We start from the raw sequence: 17,425 nt of genomic DNA on the forward strand, positions 1-17,425 counted from the left end.
CTGGACTTTTTTGCCTGTTTTAAATCTGCACAGGTTACATGGAGTTTCTGTTAACTAAGCCTACAAATAATGGAGTTCCAATGTTTCCAGTAAGGCTACTGTTAATGTACACAATATAGACACAACTGTACATTTCCAACCTTGGCGCAGGCCTTGTGGAAGGTCCTTTTCTGTTCTAGCGTTAGGCACAAAGTCAGGTATATAAAGACATGGTTTAAGGAGTATGGTCTGGAGGAACTTTGGGTCTTCTCATCAAACATTAATGCTCAACCTCACAAATGGTGTAGCTAGCTACATAGAATAGAGGATGCCCACACTTTTCAGAGTTGGCATTTCTGCAGGTTTTCCTCCACTGCATTGCTGAAGCTCATCCTGATCTCTTTGCTTTCCCTAAGCCTGTACCTACCTCTTCCCAACAAATCAAGCCTGATTACAATTTTCAGTTGCATGGAATCGTACACGTATTTTAGGTAATCACACAAGCTATTTTATTTCATAACATCTGAAAAAACTCATTCGTGAACTAAAAGCTCCTATGAGATATATGCTTGGACCATTCCTTTAAGGTCAACAAAAAGACCCTTTATACTATTTCAGAGTGCCTTTTTCCCTAACTTTTTTTTTTCACTGGCTGTTTAACAGCTCGAGATTCATGACAGAAACTCAAACACGGGAAAGTCAACTCGTACCACTCCTAAAATAGATTTAATACAGGGTAAGTCCACAATTGCAATGTCAAGGTCATAGAGTAGAATGTAAGATTACAGACAGGACTGATGTAACAGCTGGCACTTGATCCAAGCTCGTGGGGTTTAGACTACACTTACCATACACGCTTAATTTACACATACTGTACATTGTGTGACAAGCGTTTATCACGCTTAGGAACAAACAAGTATTTGTCCCTGTGTGACATCCAGTGGGAAATTGTGTACATAGCCCTACAGATACTGATTACAGCAGAGTATATAATTCACGCGAAGTTTGCAAGTAAACTATTTTCTGTCTTTATTCAAGATATTTTAGACTCTTCTAATCCTATATGGAAACCTGTGATAGAGGACTTTTAGATAATGTGAAACTGCTACGATGCAAACTGAATACATACCGTAGAAGCACAGGGCACCACAAGGAATGGTAAAGTGACATTATTATAAATTTAGTCAAATATGAAGTCAAAGCTCAAATTAAAACATTGTAAATTAGTGCAAAAAAAAAAATAAAAAAATCTGCCACAGCCCATTCACCTTACAGAGCCCACAGTGACAGTGAAGTCAGCGCTGTTCTGTATGAGAGCTTACACAGGGCTAAAGACCTTATACCCCCTACCCCACGAGACCTTGACCTCACCTAGCTACTGGCTGCTATGGTACCAAGCATTGCATAGGATTGGAGAGTCATGTGCTCCCACACACCTGGAAGTACCATGTATTTTGATGGGCTCCAGCAGGCAAAGGGAGCAAAGGGAGGGTGTTGAAGGTAACTTAAACAGAAAATAATGATCCATGCAACTACATGCCCTTCCAAAAAAAATATATAGCACCTTTAATCCAAATACTTTGGCACAAAAGCAAGACTTTTGTGGGTGGCTACTGATAGGTGTAGCCTGGAATAAATAGGCCTGGATGTGCCCAAAAAAGTATGTGCAGATTGGAAAACTGAGAATTAGCCCTAAATATCTTCCTAATTTTTATTTAAATGTTAGGACAACACAGGAACCTGTGGTATTAAAGGAAACCTGTAATGAGAAGTATGGAGGCTTTCATTGCTGACCACTCTTCCTTAAAATGTTATGTCCCTGGCTGTTCAGTGTCCAATGCTGATCCAGTGGGTTAAATACGTTGAATCATGCACCAATCAATATGCAAATAGGGAGTTCTGATTCCACTCTGATTTTCCTGATCTGCATCCTTGTTGAGGGTCACTGTCTCACAAAGTACTCGGGCTGGAGACAGCAGCAATGGCAACCCATGTATTTGTCTCTGTGAGGGTCTTATATAAAAAGTGTAACTCCGTGAACACTTAATCAGTAAACCAGGGAAGGGAGATGGTAGTGTGTAAAGTAGATCCACCTTTTATCCATTTATAGAACCCTGTTAATCTTCTGGCTCATACCTGTTCTGGAACTCATCAGCCCAACAATCCCCCCTCCCTTAGCCTGTGCAAAATACCTAGGGGTTGCGGGTATGGGGGGCATGTACCCTTCTCCCATGCAAGGTACTTAGGTCTTGTGGCCAATTGCTAGGCCCAGGCACCATCCCATGTAGGAGAGAGAGAAGTCACGACTCAGTCTAGTCTCTGACAATAATCAATGCGGGGTATTTTGACGTCAACTGCTATGGAGGAGGAAGTGGCGGGGGAATGCTGAAAAGATAGATATCAGCTGGTGATAGTGTACCTCTTTTACAGACAATGCCACTATGTCCTGAATGGTCAAAGCGACAGTACCTCTTTAAACATTTAAATATTGAGTAAAAGATGTCAAGAATTCTATTAGATCTTTGGGTGAAAATATCAACCCTGTGGTATATATCTTCTAACCCTTTATAAAATGTCATCTTTATAAAGATGACTTTATCATGTAAGAAAGTAAAAACAATGATCCTTTTTTTTTAATGGGAATAGGATACTTTTCCTTTAAATTAGTCTCTTGGCTTACTGGACATCCATCTATTGACTGACAGCAGAATTAACTTAGTGGTTTCTCTCCGTGTACAGTAATTGATATTTCACTTAAGATTCCTGGAAGAAACAGCTCAGCTTTTCTTGCTAATCTTCAGTCCCTGAATTGTTCCTGTAATAATTTAGGCAGCACTGCATCTGTAGCCAACAAGTGTTAAACTTTTCCACCAGTTTTACATTTGCCCAGTAAAAAAAAGCATAAAGCAGCAGCAAATTGTAAAGCTTAAATAGTATAAAAGCTATATATTAGATGTGCAATACTGAGACTACTGAATATGCATAAGCCAGTTGAACAATACAAAACCCGCTATTGGCAAGTTATGCTGCAGTAAATGAAACACAAATGAACTTGATAACAAAAAAAAAATAAAAAAAAAAAAAAAAATATATATATATATATATATATATATATATATATATATATATAATTTTAAATACAAATGTAAGAAAAACTGTTTATTACTGAAACTCCTGTGTGCCCCCCCTCCCAGCGCTGGCTCTAATGCTAGCTCTGCTCCCAAGTTTGTTATCTCTGTAACTTTGTTTCTCTCCATCTGACTCTCTGATCCCGGAGATCCAACTGCCCAGCCTGTATAGATTTAGCAGGAATTCTGAGAGTTATATTGTATTTGTGTTTGCTAATAGTGATGTTATTTTATTTTTAGAGAAATATGGCTTTAATATTTTCTTGGGGGGGGGGGGCTGTCAGGTAGTTTGTATGGGGCCTTGCGATTTCTATCAGTAGCCCTGACTGTACACACCCCTGTACACAAACCGGCATGTGAGCATCAGAACTGGACTACTAGAGGCAGTGGGATGCTATGGGCTACATTCTGCTGGGAAACCTTGGGTCCTGCCATTCATGTGGATGTTTCTTTGACATCTACCACCTAACTAAACATAGGTTGCTGATCAATTACCCCCCTTTATGGAAACTATATTCCCTGATGGCAGTGGACTTTTTCAGCAGGATAATGTGCCCTGCCACACTGCAAAATTGGTTCAAGAATGGTTTGAGGAACACAACGAGTTTGATGTGTTGACTCCAAATTCTCCAGATCCAAATACAATCGAGTATTTGTTAGATGTGCTGGAAAAACAAGTCCGGTCCACAGAGGCCCCACCTTGCAACTAAAGCCCCGTACACACGTACCGATTGTCGGCCGTAAATATTCGGCCGATGACCGATCGGCCGATTGTAGGCTTGTTAGTATGATGCTTCCAACAGCCGACAGCGCATTTTCGGCCCAACAGAATCTGTCGTGCAGACTTTAAAATTTTTGTTGTCCGTCACCAGAACGGCCGATTGTTCGCCAGTCAGTACAGATTTCGGCCGACAGACAGCAGATTAGCAAGACTGGGCATGCTCAGAAAAGAAAAAAGACAAGGAAAGTTAACCATCACATGACATCACTTCTGCAGTCGGCTGTTGTTGGCCGACAAAATTCGTGTGCAGTCTTTTGCAGTTTTCAACAGACACGACAGCCCTGGACAAAAGACGGCCGATCGTTCGGCCGATGATCAGTACGTGTGTACGGGGCTTTACAGAACTTAAGGGCCATAGCCGGCTTCTGTTGGACCGGCTGCCATACACACAGGCTGAAGGTCTGCCGGCATGACAAAAAAGGTCTGCCAATCGGCACCTGATCAGCGCTATCACTGACAGGTGTGTTCTGGTGGGGGGGGCAGCCCCGCCTGTCAGAACACAATAAGCTCAGTGGGGGATATCGATGTACTAACATCGAATTGTTAGTACAGAGGCTCCTCCTGAGCTCTTCAGTTGTTTTTCATTCCGCTCGCTGGGTTGAATAAAAAAAAAAAAAAAAAAACCCCAGTGTGTACCAGGCTTCAAAGGATCTGCAACTGACAGTGTGGTGCCAATTATTACACCGTGCCAGCAGAGGTCTAGTGGCATCTATACCTCAAAGAGTCATATGTATGTATATATATATATATATATATATATATATATATATATATATATTTTTTTTTTTTTTTCCTTTAAAGAACGATCATTTCCCTTTAAATATCATTAAGCACATCTCTTACGGTTTATCTTTGAACTTTAATTTGCATAATCTTGACATGTTGTCTTAATGCAGAACAAAGCATACATTTATTTCTACTCCATGTGACCTCATGCTAAACCCCCAGGCTGTCAGCTAATTTGGAACAAAGACATTCAGTGCAACGCTGTACCTACTTACAGCCGCGAAATGACCCCATAGATGAACTCTGAGCTACAAACAATGCTCTCACTGTACTGCCCATGTCACTAAATCAACAACTTGTTTTGCCTTTTGTGATCTGTACAAAGTTCCCTTTATCTCCTAATGGTCAATGGCTAACATAGTTACATTTCCTTTATTGGCTAACTTAAGTTATTAAAGATGCAAGCATTCAAGCTCGCATCTTGCCCAAAAGCTTGCATCTTTAAGTGATTGTGAAGTCTTTTTTTTTTTTTAATTAAAATACTCCATGCAGAGTGTCCTGTCTGAGATTCAAACCGAGGATCCCAGTGCTGCAAGTGTTGACCACTAAACTGTTGTACTGACCTTTTATTTCTATATTATATATATATGCTTCATTTTACAATATTACTTTTTACCAGGTGTGTGTCCAGTACTTTAAAATATATTTCCTGTCTATAGAACTCTTATTAATCTATTCAGTAAAACATGTTTACGCAACAGTAGATGATCTGCCAAAAGTAGATAGCAGTCAGTTTTGATGTAGTCAGATGAATGCCAATTGGTTGCTCTTGGTTACATTGCCCACCGCGCGTCTTCCTTTCTGTGGATGAGACTGGCTTTGTGCAGCTGCTTAAGCAATGTATTGTTGATTTTACCAGTTGGGAGCCCTTGAGTGTTACATCCACTTTCCTCCAACAGGCCATGCCATTCACATTGCTGGGCAGGTGGCAGACCCCAGACTGTAGCCCACTGCCGGATGAATCTGGGTAACAGGAGTGCAGGACTAAGTGACCCACAGGAGAAGTATGGCAAAAAGAGCTTTGGCCATACTTATCCTTTAACAGACATTTTTTGTAGATTCTTACTGGTCTATGCTCTGAAGAAATATCTCTTTGTTAGATTATGTCTGGTGCACAATGATTCTGAATGGGGTGACTAATTCACTTTAATCAGCTGATGCATATTCAGGGTTCTGGTGAGAAAAGTTGCAGTGTCTGCATCCATTTAGAAGTGATTAACCTTTAGGGAGTATCTCACAACAACTGACATTTTAGTTACAGAAGATACCTAAAACCTGACTTGTATCTTAGGCCGGGATCACATATGTGCGGCCGCGAATTCCAACCTGGGGTCTAGTGCGTTCCTGTTCACCGGTTCAGGTCTGAATTTTTGGCTGAATTCACACCTGAACTGGACCCAAAAACGCACAGGACCCTTTTGGAATTCGCACCACGGCTGCCCCGGACATGTGGGAACCAGCTCCATTGAGAGCCGGTCACACTCACATGTCATGCGAATCGGTTGCGGTGAAAAAAACGCATTCCAATTGGCACATATGTGAGTTCTTCACACAAGCAGGAAATTCAATTTTTTGTGTTCTGTACACCATCTGTGTATGGAACTCCTCCAGGCTGCCATATTTCATAGAATTGTACAGAAAATTACAGAGCTGCAGATTGAAAAGGAAAGATAGTTTTTAACGACATTCAACTACAACATGGCTGGTGTAGCAATTGTATATGCTATATTTTATTTTTTTACGAAAGTGGAGTTTTCCTTTAAATAATTGAGGTGTCAGGGAACCCCTTCCAAAAAAATGATTACATCTACAAGTTATGGTACATTTTACATAGAGGAAAATAGAATAACTAGAGTATTTGAGAAGGGTTGTAGCCTGGTTGGAGCCCGGGCTGAGGTTGTCATACACCTCTTTACAGGGTTTTGCTGTGATATGTGACTTTTAGGACTTCCTTTCCCTAATTTTTACACCCAGAGCAGATTATTTTACAACACTCCCCTGCTTTTTACAGCAAATGAAAAATATAATGTCCAGAAAAGACTGCGAGAGCTATAGTGCTGGACTGGTGCTCGTGTCCCCTTTATTGTTCATTGTAGATGGGAGATCAATCTGCCACCGCTCACTGAACCGCCTGGCGCCCCCTGGAGGAACCCAGGTCGGAAAAGTCTGCTAAAGTTTAACTCAGATCAATAATGATTAATGGCACTTTTACACTGCAAGTACCGGCTCGGCTCGGCTCTACTCGGCCCTGCTTGGCCCAGTTTGCTTTTCCACTGCTGGTACCACCTGGTACGGCGTTGGAACGGTTCGGTACGGTACGGTATGGTTTGCTTTTCCACTAAAGTAGTACTAAAGTTAAGTGGGTGGGATAACAACGGGGTGGATGGGATTCTCTGACCAATCAGTGGCTAGTAGTGACTGCATGCAAAGCATTGTGGGATATGGTACCGGGTATGGTACCTCTTGGAACCACAATCGAGGTGGTACTGTTTTTGAGAGCCGTACCGTTCGGTTCCATGCAGTGGAAAAGTGCCGCCCTACCGTGCCGTACCGAACCGTTCCTACACTATACCATGCGGTACCAGCAGTGGAAAAGCACAAAAGCGAGCCGAACCGTTCGGTTCCATGCAGTGGAAAATCGCCATTACTGAACACGTTGCGATCTATGGGTGGCTAGCTCTGTATTTGATTGTATGGCAGCAAGGACCCTGGCGGCACGGTTTGGTATATAGACAGCAACTGGTAAAGAGAGCCTACAAATCTTTGTATGAAATACAATATTTAGAATTTGAAGCAGCAAGCAAGGAAAGTCACATCAAAAATAATTCTATAGCAATAACTCAAAATCTGCGCTTGGTGAAAATACACTATCGCTTCAATTTTACAGACCGGGACTGCAAAGTGTGACTAGAACTCTGCCAATATATTTGCTGCAAAAATTATATATATATATAAATCTCTTATTTATGAACGTTAACATATGCACTGACAGTATGAGAAAAGGGGTAAAAGGAAAGAATTCTCTCAGTCATGAAGGAATCAGCAAGCAGAAAATTAGTGAACAATCAGTCATGACCACCGAAAGGGACCTCAGAGGACCTTTCCCAATGTTACCTTCTCCTGTCACGTTATACCATAAGCCTCCATCCAGATTTAAAACTTGTGTAAGTCTGCCACCTGCCCAGCAATGTGAATGGCATGGACTGTTGGAGGAAAGTGGATGTAACAGGCGAGGGCTCCTGATCGGTAAGATCAACAATGCATTTCTCAACCAGCTGAACAAAGCCCATCTCATCCACAGAGAGAAAGATGCGAGGTTGGCAGAGTAACCAATCAGCATTTATCTGACTACAATAAAATTACAGCAACAAAAAAATAAGCCTGAAACAACACTTTGTAAATCATCTACTGTTGCGTGGACATCTTTTACTTGATAGGTTGGTAAAAGTACTATAATTACACACCAATCAGCCATAACATTATGACCACCCACCTAATATTGAGTATGCCCCCCTTTTGCTAAAACAGCCCTGACTCATTGAGGCATGGACACCAAAGTAACATCCACATGAATGGCAGGACCCAAGGTTTCCCAGAAGAACATTGCCCAAACCATCCCACTGCCTCTTCTGACTTGCTTTCTTATACCACATCCTGGTGCCATCTCTTCGCCAGGTAAGTGACGCACCCGCACCCGGCCATCCACGTGATGTAAAAGAAAAAGTGATTTATCAGACCAGGCCACCTTCTTCTATTGCTGCGTAGTCCAGTTCTGATATTGATGTGACCATTGTAGAAGCTTTTTCCTGTGGACATGGGTCACTATGGGCTTCACAGCCCCATACACAATAATTTGTGATGCCCATTTTCTTCTGCTTTCACATCATGGAAAACATGTTCACTTGTTGCCTATTATATCCCACCAATTTTCAGATGCCATTGTAACAAGATATTATCTTTACCTGTCAGTGGTCATAATGGTATGACTGATCAGTATATATATATATATATATATATACATATCAAAGTACTGGATACACACCTGGTAAAAGTAATAATGAAAAAAAGAAAATGGAACAAAATTACAATACAGTAATGTAAAGGCATTACAGTGGCTTAGTGGTCAGCACTTGCAGCACTGGAATCCTTGGTTTGAATCTGAGACTGGACACTATCTGCATGGAGTTTGTATGTACTCCCTTTGCTTGTGTGAGTTTCCACTGGGTACTCCGGTTTCATCCTCCACGCCAAAAACATGCTGGTAGATTATTTGGCTACAGCCTAAGAGTCCATTCAGACTAGCGCGACTTGTCAGGCGACTTGTTAGCCTGACAAGTCGCACTCGGTCGCGGTCCATTGATTAGCACAGGACCCGTTCTAATAGGAGCGACACAAGTCATCCGACTTAGAAAAAGGGTTCTGTACTACTTTGGGGCGACCTGGAGGCGACTTGCATAGACTTCCATTATGTGAAGTCTCTGCAAGTCGCGCCAAAGTCGCGGTGCACGCCACTTCACAGGTCGCCCCCCCAAAGTCGTGCTTCGCTAGTCTGAATGGGCTATAAACCAACCCTTGTATGTGTGTACACAATGGCTATACACATGTGTTATCCTTTAGCATGCTGGTCCCAGGCCCATAGATTTGGGGAGGGTTGTAAAAAGACCGGGCGACCTAAAGCTAAAAAAAAAATGGCAAGGAAAGACTATGATGAAAGGTTCTCAAGCATATCAGACATGGTGCCCAGAGCGCCGGCCCATAGAATCACGGAGAGTCAGATATGACTGAATGGTGTCCGCAATTAAAGCCCAACTTTTTAAAAAAATATATATATTTTAGATGTGTGACCAAAAGGTAGAACCCATCTGGCTTTTTGTGCTGTCTGTGTCCCAGTTACGGAGATTTAGCTTCTTGACTTGTCTTGGTGACCGATGTCAGTGGGACTTTTTTTTTTAATAGTTAACACCAGAAGAGCATAAGAGGGAAAATCTTCCTATGGAGAAACTTTTTCCGGTGCCAACAGTTTAAGAAAGCATTTCACTAACTTCCTGTTGTGTCTACAGGACAGGAAGTAAAGGGAAAGCTTGCCAATTGGACACACAACGCAATAAAAAAAAAAAGAAACACGTAATGGGTTTTAGCAATTTTGTATTCAATCCGAAAAAAAAATGATTGGCTCCAACTTAATAAAGCTAGCTAAACATGGTCTTGCCAACTAAACCAATACAAACGTACACAGCTATATAAAAAAAAATAAAAATAAATTGACTTTTATATATACAGTACAAAGAACAAAATTATTAAAAAAAAATATTTTTTAATAAATAATGTTATTCTTTGTATAAATAAAAATCAATGTACATCTGTGTATTTTTGTATTAGTGCCCTTAAAGTCCCATTTCCCGGGTTTGCACTCTTTATATTATACACTCACTGGCCACGTTACTAGGTACACCTTGCTAGTATCAGGTTGGACCCACTTTTGCCCTCAGAACTGCCTTAATTCTTTGTGGAATATATTCAACAAGGTGTGGGAAACATTCATCAGAGATTTTGGTGCATATTGACATGATAGTATCACGCAGTTGCTGCAGATTTGTAGGCTGCACATCCCTGATGCAAATCTCTCCCAAAGATGCTCTATTGGATTGAGATCTGGTGACTGTGGACAGTGTGGAGGCCATTGGAGTACAGTGACCTCATTGTCATGTTCGTAAAAAAAAAACAGTGGTGAGATGATTTGAGCTTTGTGACATGGTGCATTATCCTGCTGGAAGGAGCCATCAGAAGACGGGTACACTGTATTCATAAAGGGATGGACATGGTCAGCACCAATACTCAGGAAGGCCATGTCATTCAAACGATGCTCAGTTGGTACTAAGGGGCCCAACGTGTTCCAAGAAAATAACCCCCACACCATTACACCACAAGCCTGGACTGCTGATACAAGGCAGGATGGATCCATGCTTTCATGTAGTTTATGCCAAATACCCTACCATCTGAATGTCGCAGCTGAAATCAAGACTCATCAGACCAGGCAACATTTTTCCAATCTTCTATTGTCCAATTTTGGTAAGCCTGTGCGAATTGTAGCCTCAGTTTCCTGTTCTTAGCTGACAGGAGTGGCACCCGCTGTGGTCTTCTGCTGCTGTAGCCCATCTTCTTCAAGGTTCGATGTGTTGTGCATTCAGAGATGACATTCTGCATACCTTGCTTATAACGAGTGGTTATTTGGGTTACTGTTGCCTTTCTATCATCTCAAACCAGTCTGACCATTCTTCCTCGGACATCAACAAGGCATTTTTGTAACACAACTGCCACTCACTGCATAGTTTCTCTTTTTCGGATCATTCTCAAAACCCTAGAGATGGCTGTGCATGGAAATCCCAGTAGATCAGCAGTTTTTGAAATACTCAGACCAGCCCGTCTGGCACAACAACCATGGCACATTCAAAGTCACTTAAATCCCTTCTTCCCCATTCTGATGCTCGGTTTGAACTTCAGCAAGTCATCTTCACCACGTCTAGATGTCTAAATGCATGAGTTGCTGCCATGTGATTGGCTGATTAGCAATTTGTGTTACCAAAAAATTGAACAGGTGTACCTAATAAAGTGGCCGGTGACTGTATATTGGGATGTTGGCACCTGAACTCAGGTCACACATTCTGTGCAATCTTGCCAATTACAGTGTGAGCTAAATCTGACCCTACAGACAACCAATCTGAACATTCTCCTTCAGATCTATATAGTGCAAAGGCCTACCCACTTAGATAGAAAATAAACGGATTGAGTAGTCTCGTACATAACATCATTTTGGTAACTGTAAAGGAAGAGTGGGCCATTTTTTTTTAACTACAGCTGGCCATATGTCGCTCAATTACAACCAAATCCTGTAAATTGGCCAAAACTTGAGCCGAAGGGGCCAGAGGAAAAAGATGGCTGAACAGTGACTGCATTCAATCAGCTGCAATCCCCATTTCGGTACTCTGGCAGCTGCGAGTGCTGGCTACCGCAATACAATAGTAGGATATTCATCCATGCGCGTTAAATCATTATGTCTATGGCCAGTTTAAGAACGACTGTTTGGGGCGAGACCTGTATAACTTACAGCAACCAATCAGATGCACAAAACTCAAAATGCTCACAGACATAGAAACAATGAAAGTTGAGAAATGGGGAAGCCGCTTTCCCAAAAATGTCACAGACGTGATTCAGTGCTATAACAACTTGGCTCAACCAGTTTTGCAAACTACGAGCTGGAGTGAAAAAGTTTGATTGTGATTCACTGCTGTGAGTTGGCCAACACAGGAATTTTATAAATAAAGAATAAAGCCCAAAAAATCACGGGTCAAAATTTTTTTTGACCTTACGGAATATCTTGTTCTACTAGTCTAAAATGAAGGGTTTGCAATATACCCAGTGGTATCAAACTACATTCCTAATTAATGACCCTCCATATGATTCTGTATCCTCCACTTGATTGGAAATATCCATTAAAACCTGGTAGTCAAGGCCTCCCCCCTTATAGACAGCAGGACGGTGGCCATGGAAGTCAGAATCCGCTAAGGAGGGTGCTTACTGGGACTCTTTTCTAGACCCTGTTCTACTAGTTTACTTGTAAACCATTTTTTTAAAAGAACTGTATACTATCATTTTCAATTCTTTTTTCGGCCAAATGTTGCAGCCCCTGACATTTTGGTAAATGTGTTCTCGCTTAAAATATAAATAATAAGAAAAAAAAACACAAGTGCAAAAACTTACAGCATGCTGACATATTTCCATGAGCAATGCTTTTTTTCATTCTTTTTTAAAAAAAAAAAAAAAAGTAAAAAAAAAAAAAAAAAATCACCCACAATAAAAGTTTCTTTTAAAAATTTTATAAATAAAGAATATAAAAACAGAACCAAAAAAACCCCACAGATGCAAAAACTAACAGCATGCTGGCAGATTTCAATGACCAATGCTTTTTTTGTTTCTATTGTATAACAAAAAGAAATCACCCACAACATATGTTTCTTTTAAAATTTTATAAATAAAGAAAAAGCTATATTAAAAAAAAAAAAAAAAAAAAAAGGTGAAAAAACTCGCAGCATGCTGGCAGATTTGCACGACCAATTTTTTTTTTTTTTTTGGTCCTTTTAAAAAAAAAAAAATCACCAACAACATAAGTTGCTAAAAAACATTTGGACTCTTATTGCTAGGAGCAACACTGATACCACCACACTGTATTATATATGCTCCCCAGTAAATTGAATACTTGCTTCCCATTTTATGTCTCTTACCCATTATCATTTTATTTTATTTTTTATTTATTTTTTGCTCCTCTTTATATAAAAAAAAAATCACCAACAACATAAGTTGCTAAAAACATTTGGACTCTCGTTGCTAGGAGCAACTCTGATACCGCCACACCGTATTATATATGCCCCCAAAGTAAATTAAATACTCACTTCTCATTTTGTGTCTTTTACCCATCATCATTTTATTTTATTTTTTTTTGCTCCTCTTTATAAAAATAAAAATTACCAACAACATAAGTTGCTAAAAACATTTGGACTCTCGTTGCTAGGAGCAACACTGATACCGCCACACCGTATTATATATGCCCCCCAAGTAAATTAAATACTCACTTCTCATTTTATGTCTCTTACCCATCATTAATTTTATTTATTTTTTCCCCTTTTTTATAAAAAAAAAATTACCAACAACATAAGTTGCTAAAAACATTTGGGCTCTCATTGCTAGGAGCAACACTGATACCACCACACTGTATTATATATGCTCCCCAGTAAATTGAATACTTGCTTCCCATTTTATGTCTCTTACCCATCATCATTTTATTCTTCCTAAAGTCTAAAATGAAAAATAACAATAGATCCTCGAAGCACCAGAATTTGTGAAACACTAACAGATTACAAGCCTACCTCTCTCTCTCTCCCCCGTCTCTCCCAGCATAGTGCCCAGCGCAGGTAGAGCTTGGCAATCAATTTGTTCTGCAGACAGAAAGGCTTCCTTAGAATACTAATGTAAGAACATCCTTCTTTCTCCTATGACTTGACTCCCCAATGCCCGGGTCCTGACCAGCTCGGCAGAGAAGACAATATCCTCTAAGACACCTACTGGTACTAATCAACAATATGCGTGTCACAGTATTGGATTAAACCTCCACTATGCTTGAACCACTCAGCGAGGCTAAGCGTATGCACAAGCAAGGTCAGTGGTTAACACGTCATGCCCACCCAATTCACCGGCAACTGGACTTCGGTGAACGTACCCATCACTTCTGTGCCATGGACTGACTTTTACCTCTAGGGACTCCAATTACCTCTTCCAGCACCGACCAAGCCAGACGGGGGGAAAGGAGCACCAGACGCTTTGTGTTTTCCCAGAAAACGCCGCTTTGATGCACTCCCGTTCAAACAATATTTCCTGTATTTTATTACCGGTACAAAGAGGTCTATTTTTATTGTGTTTCGGTGACGTGCACCTTGACAGAGGTCAGTTTGTTAAAGGAGAAAAAAGAAAAGAAAAAAAAATGTTCATTTTTCATTCGATTTGTGCCACTACACCTGAGTGACAATTGAATTGTCTGTGCATGGCTTGCTTTGCCCGCTACGGCATCAAACAGCAGGTAACCTCTTTGTCCACAGACGTCTGGGGGCAGACGAGGGGAAGGAAAAAAAAAATCATCTGGAGAGCGATTCCCCTTGACTGAACATCTACTTAAAAATCAGCGCTGATCAAAAAAAAAAAAAGTAGAGGGGGAAGTCAACCGTGCAACATCTTATTAACCTTTCAAATGAAGGCGGAGGGGAAAGAGTTAAGAGCTAATGTAGAACGGTGAGAGACAATGAACGCTAAGCTGTACGTTCCATTCTCCGAACGTCTGACAGCGCCATTGTGTGTTCCCGCATCTCACAACATATCAATGGATTTTCCAGGGACACTTTGCTCACGCCGTATTTCTAAGATTGCTGTCTAGGAAGGACCACAGACAAGATCTTACATCCTAAAACACTGTATTAAAAAAAAATGCCCGGAAGGGGGGGAATCCTAAGGGCCCATTCACCCCAGCCGGTGTATAGCACTTGCCCGCCGGTGTGCGTTGTGTACGGGTGGGGTGATTCGCTGTTACAACATGTTGCACCATTTGTGGTTTTTTTTTTTTTTAACTTTCCCTAAAGCATTTCTAAGTGCTGGTTCACATATATGCAATGCAGGAACCCTGCAAATGGCATTCAAATCACACTGCCATATGCGAATAGCTGGAGGGGGTCAATACAAATATAATGACACCCCCAGTTCAGTTCACATATCACAGTGCCAACTGTCAGTTCGGACATGAATCAGATTGCATAGGTGTGAACCACCATGTGATCCGATTCTGCTGCGGACCCAAAAAAGGGTCCTGTGTGTGTTGTGTCTGAATGCAATGCGAATTCAGCCAATCTGTATGGCTGAATTCACATCGCAAAGACATCGCGTGTGATTTTCAGAGCAGTGCGCTCCGAATCACATGCAATGTCTGTCATCGCATGAATGTGAACTGGGACTAAACCCAAAAGCAAACAATATATATATATATTCCATCTTTTTTTTGCTGCATTTGTTTTAATTTTTTCTTTATTTTCACTTGGCTTTCCTTGCCGGTAAGTCCTTTTATTTTTCAACTTTCTTTACCAGACCAAGCTGTCCAGCAATAGCGGCAGTTAAGGTTGAGACAAACCATTTAACACTGACAGTGGTGCTTACAGTGGTCAACGTTTATTCATTTAGGCCGGTCATAAAGTATTCTAATCTCGGCCGGTTCAGCAGGAACTTCCCGAGATTCGAACCGTGTGGGCAGGCTGAATGCACCAAGTTGATCAATCAACCTGGGTACAACCAGCCTGCTGCATTCAATTGCGATTGTCGCTAGCAGCTGCTATAGAAAGCATGTAGTCAGGATGCATACAAAACATGTATGTATTTATTTTATGGCTATGACCCACCATAGTGTATGGGCAAGCTGAATGCTCTATGTTGATCGATTGATTTGCAATTATTACTAGCACCTTCTATTGCCTCTAGCAACAATCGCTGTCTTTTCCCGGTGGGGGCGGTTTGCCCCACTCCCCCACCGGGAGAATACAATAGTTCAGCAGGAGGGATTCCCCTGTCAGCACTGTCTGTGTTGATGGGGGAATCGTGCAAATTTCTTTCCCACCATCTATTGTCTGCCTTACGCCTTACTGCAGGCAAAAAATAAATAAAAAATTCCCATGCATTGCACGGGTCAACTGCTCATTTTCTCCTGGGGAGAGGAGAAAGCTTATACTCACCTGACCCTACGCTCCATCAGCCAATGGCGCTCCCCCACTATCCAGGGGTGGAGTGTTCCTGATGTCCTCATGTCCAGAGCAGGTCTGTGGGCCTGATGTCATCAGGAACAATCCACCACACAAGACCGCAGGGGGGCCGGAGCCACAGGGACAGGTTTTTTGCGGGGAGGATCAAAGGATTAGGTAAGTATATCTACATTCTCTAATCCCCTAGACAAAACAAGCAGCTGACCTGTGAGGTGCGGGCACAGCCCCACTGCATGGGAAAACTTTTTTTTGTTTTCCGGAGTTCAGCTTTTTAACCTTTATCCCAAAACATTTCTGTAACTGTTTAACCACTTTAAGACTGGAAGGATTTGTCCCCTTCCTGACCAGGCCCTATTTTGCGATTCGGCACTGCGTTACTTTAACGGATAATTGCGCAGTCGTGCAAAGCTGTACCCAAACTAAATTTACATCCTTTTTTTTCTCACAAATAGAGCTTTATTTTGGTGGTATTTGATCACCTGTGCAATTTTTATTTTTTTTGCGCTATAAGCAAAAAAAAAGCAACAATTTTGAAAAAAAAAAAAAAAAACAATATTTTCCACATTCTGCTATATGACATTGCTAAAAAAAAAAAATTAAAAATCAAAATTTTTAACATTTTAGACCAATTTGTTTTCTGCTATAAATTTTTGGTAAAAAAAAATCGCAATAATGGTATTTTGATTGGTTTGTGCAAAAGTTATTGTGTCTACTAACTACGGGAAAGATTTATGTCATTTTTATTGTTTTTTTTTTTTTACTAGTAATGGCGGCGATCTGCGATTTTTTGCGGAACTGCGACATTGCGTCAGACAGATTGGACCCCTACTGACATTTTTGACACTTTTGACATTACTACAGTAATCAGTGCTATTCATATGAACTGTTACTGTAACAATGCCATTGGCAGGGAAGGGGTTAACCCCGTGGGTGATCAAGGGGTTAAATGTGTACCTAGGGGAGTGATTCTAACTGTGGGGGACGTGGCTTCTGAAATGACCATAGAGACATGATCTATATAGAAGGATCACAGGCGCTCTATGATCATTTCAGGGAGAAGGACGGTTGGCTGTGTTTACAACATCTGACCGTCCTTCTCTCTCAGCGGGGAGTGATCACGGGTGTCAGGCGCCAATCGGAGCCGCCTGACACACGCATCGGCTTCCCTGCTGATGATCGGCGGAGCGCGCTCGCCCCCTAGCTGCCACTAGGCGAGCAATGAACCCATATGTTGTTTTGCCTGTACAAGCCACCTTGCCGCCGTATATATATATATATATAGTAAGCGGTCGGCCAGTGGTTAAAGCATTTTGTATCTTAAACAATTGCCATTTTTTTTTCTTTTTACATAAAATCTTGTTTTCAATTTTATTTTTGTTCTGTTTCACACCTTTGTGCTGCTAATC

General features: G+C 41.2%; 1 protein-coding gene and 1 long non-coding RNA gene across 3 annotated transcripts in view; one reads left to right on the forward strand and one right to left on the reverse strand.

Moving 5' to 3' along the window:
• The window catches only part of LOC309545471, a 960,129-nt gene that overhangs the window by 417,953 nt on the left and 524,751 nt on the right, over positions 1 to 17,425 (forward strand). The window lies entirely within an intron of this gene.
• The window catches only part of NRIP1 (nuclear receptor interacting protein 1), a 130,678-nt gene that overhangs the window by 5,406 nt on the left and 107,847 nt on the right, over positions 1 to 17,425 (reverse strand). The window lies entirely within an intron of this gene.

This window comes from Pelophylax lessonae (genome assembly GCF_965119305.1).
Source record: "Pelophylax lessonae genome assembly, chromosome: 2".
In the NCBI taxonomy this organism is placed as follows: Eukaryota; Metazoa; Chordata; class Amphibia; order Anura; family Ranidae; genus Pelophylax; species Pelophylax lessonae.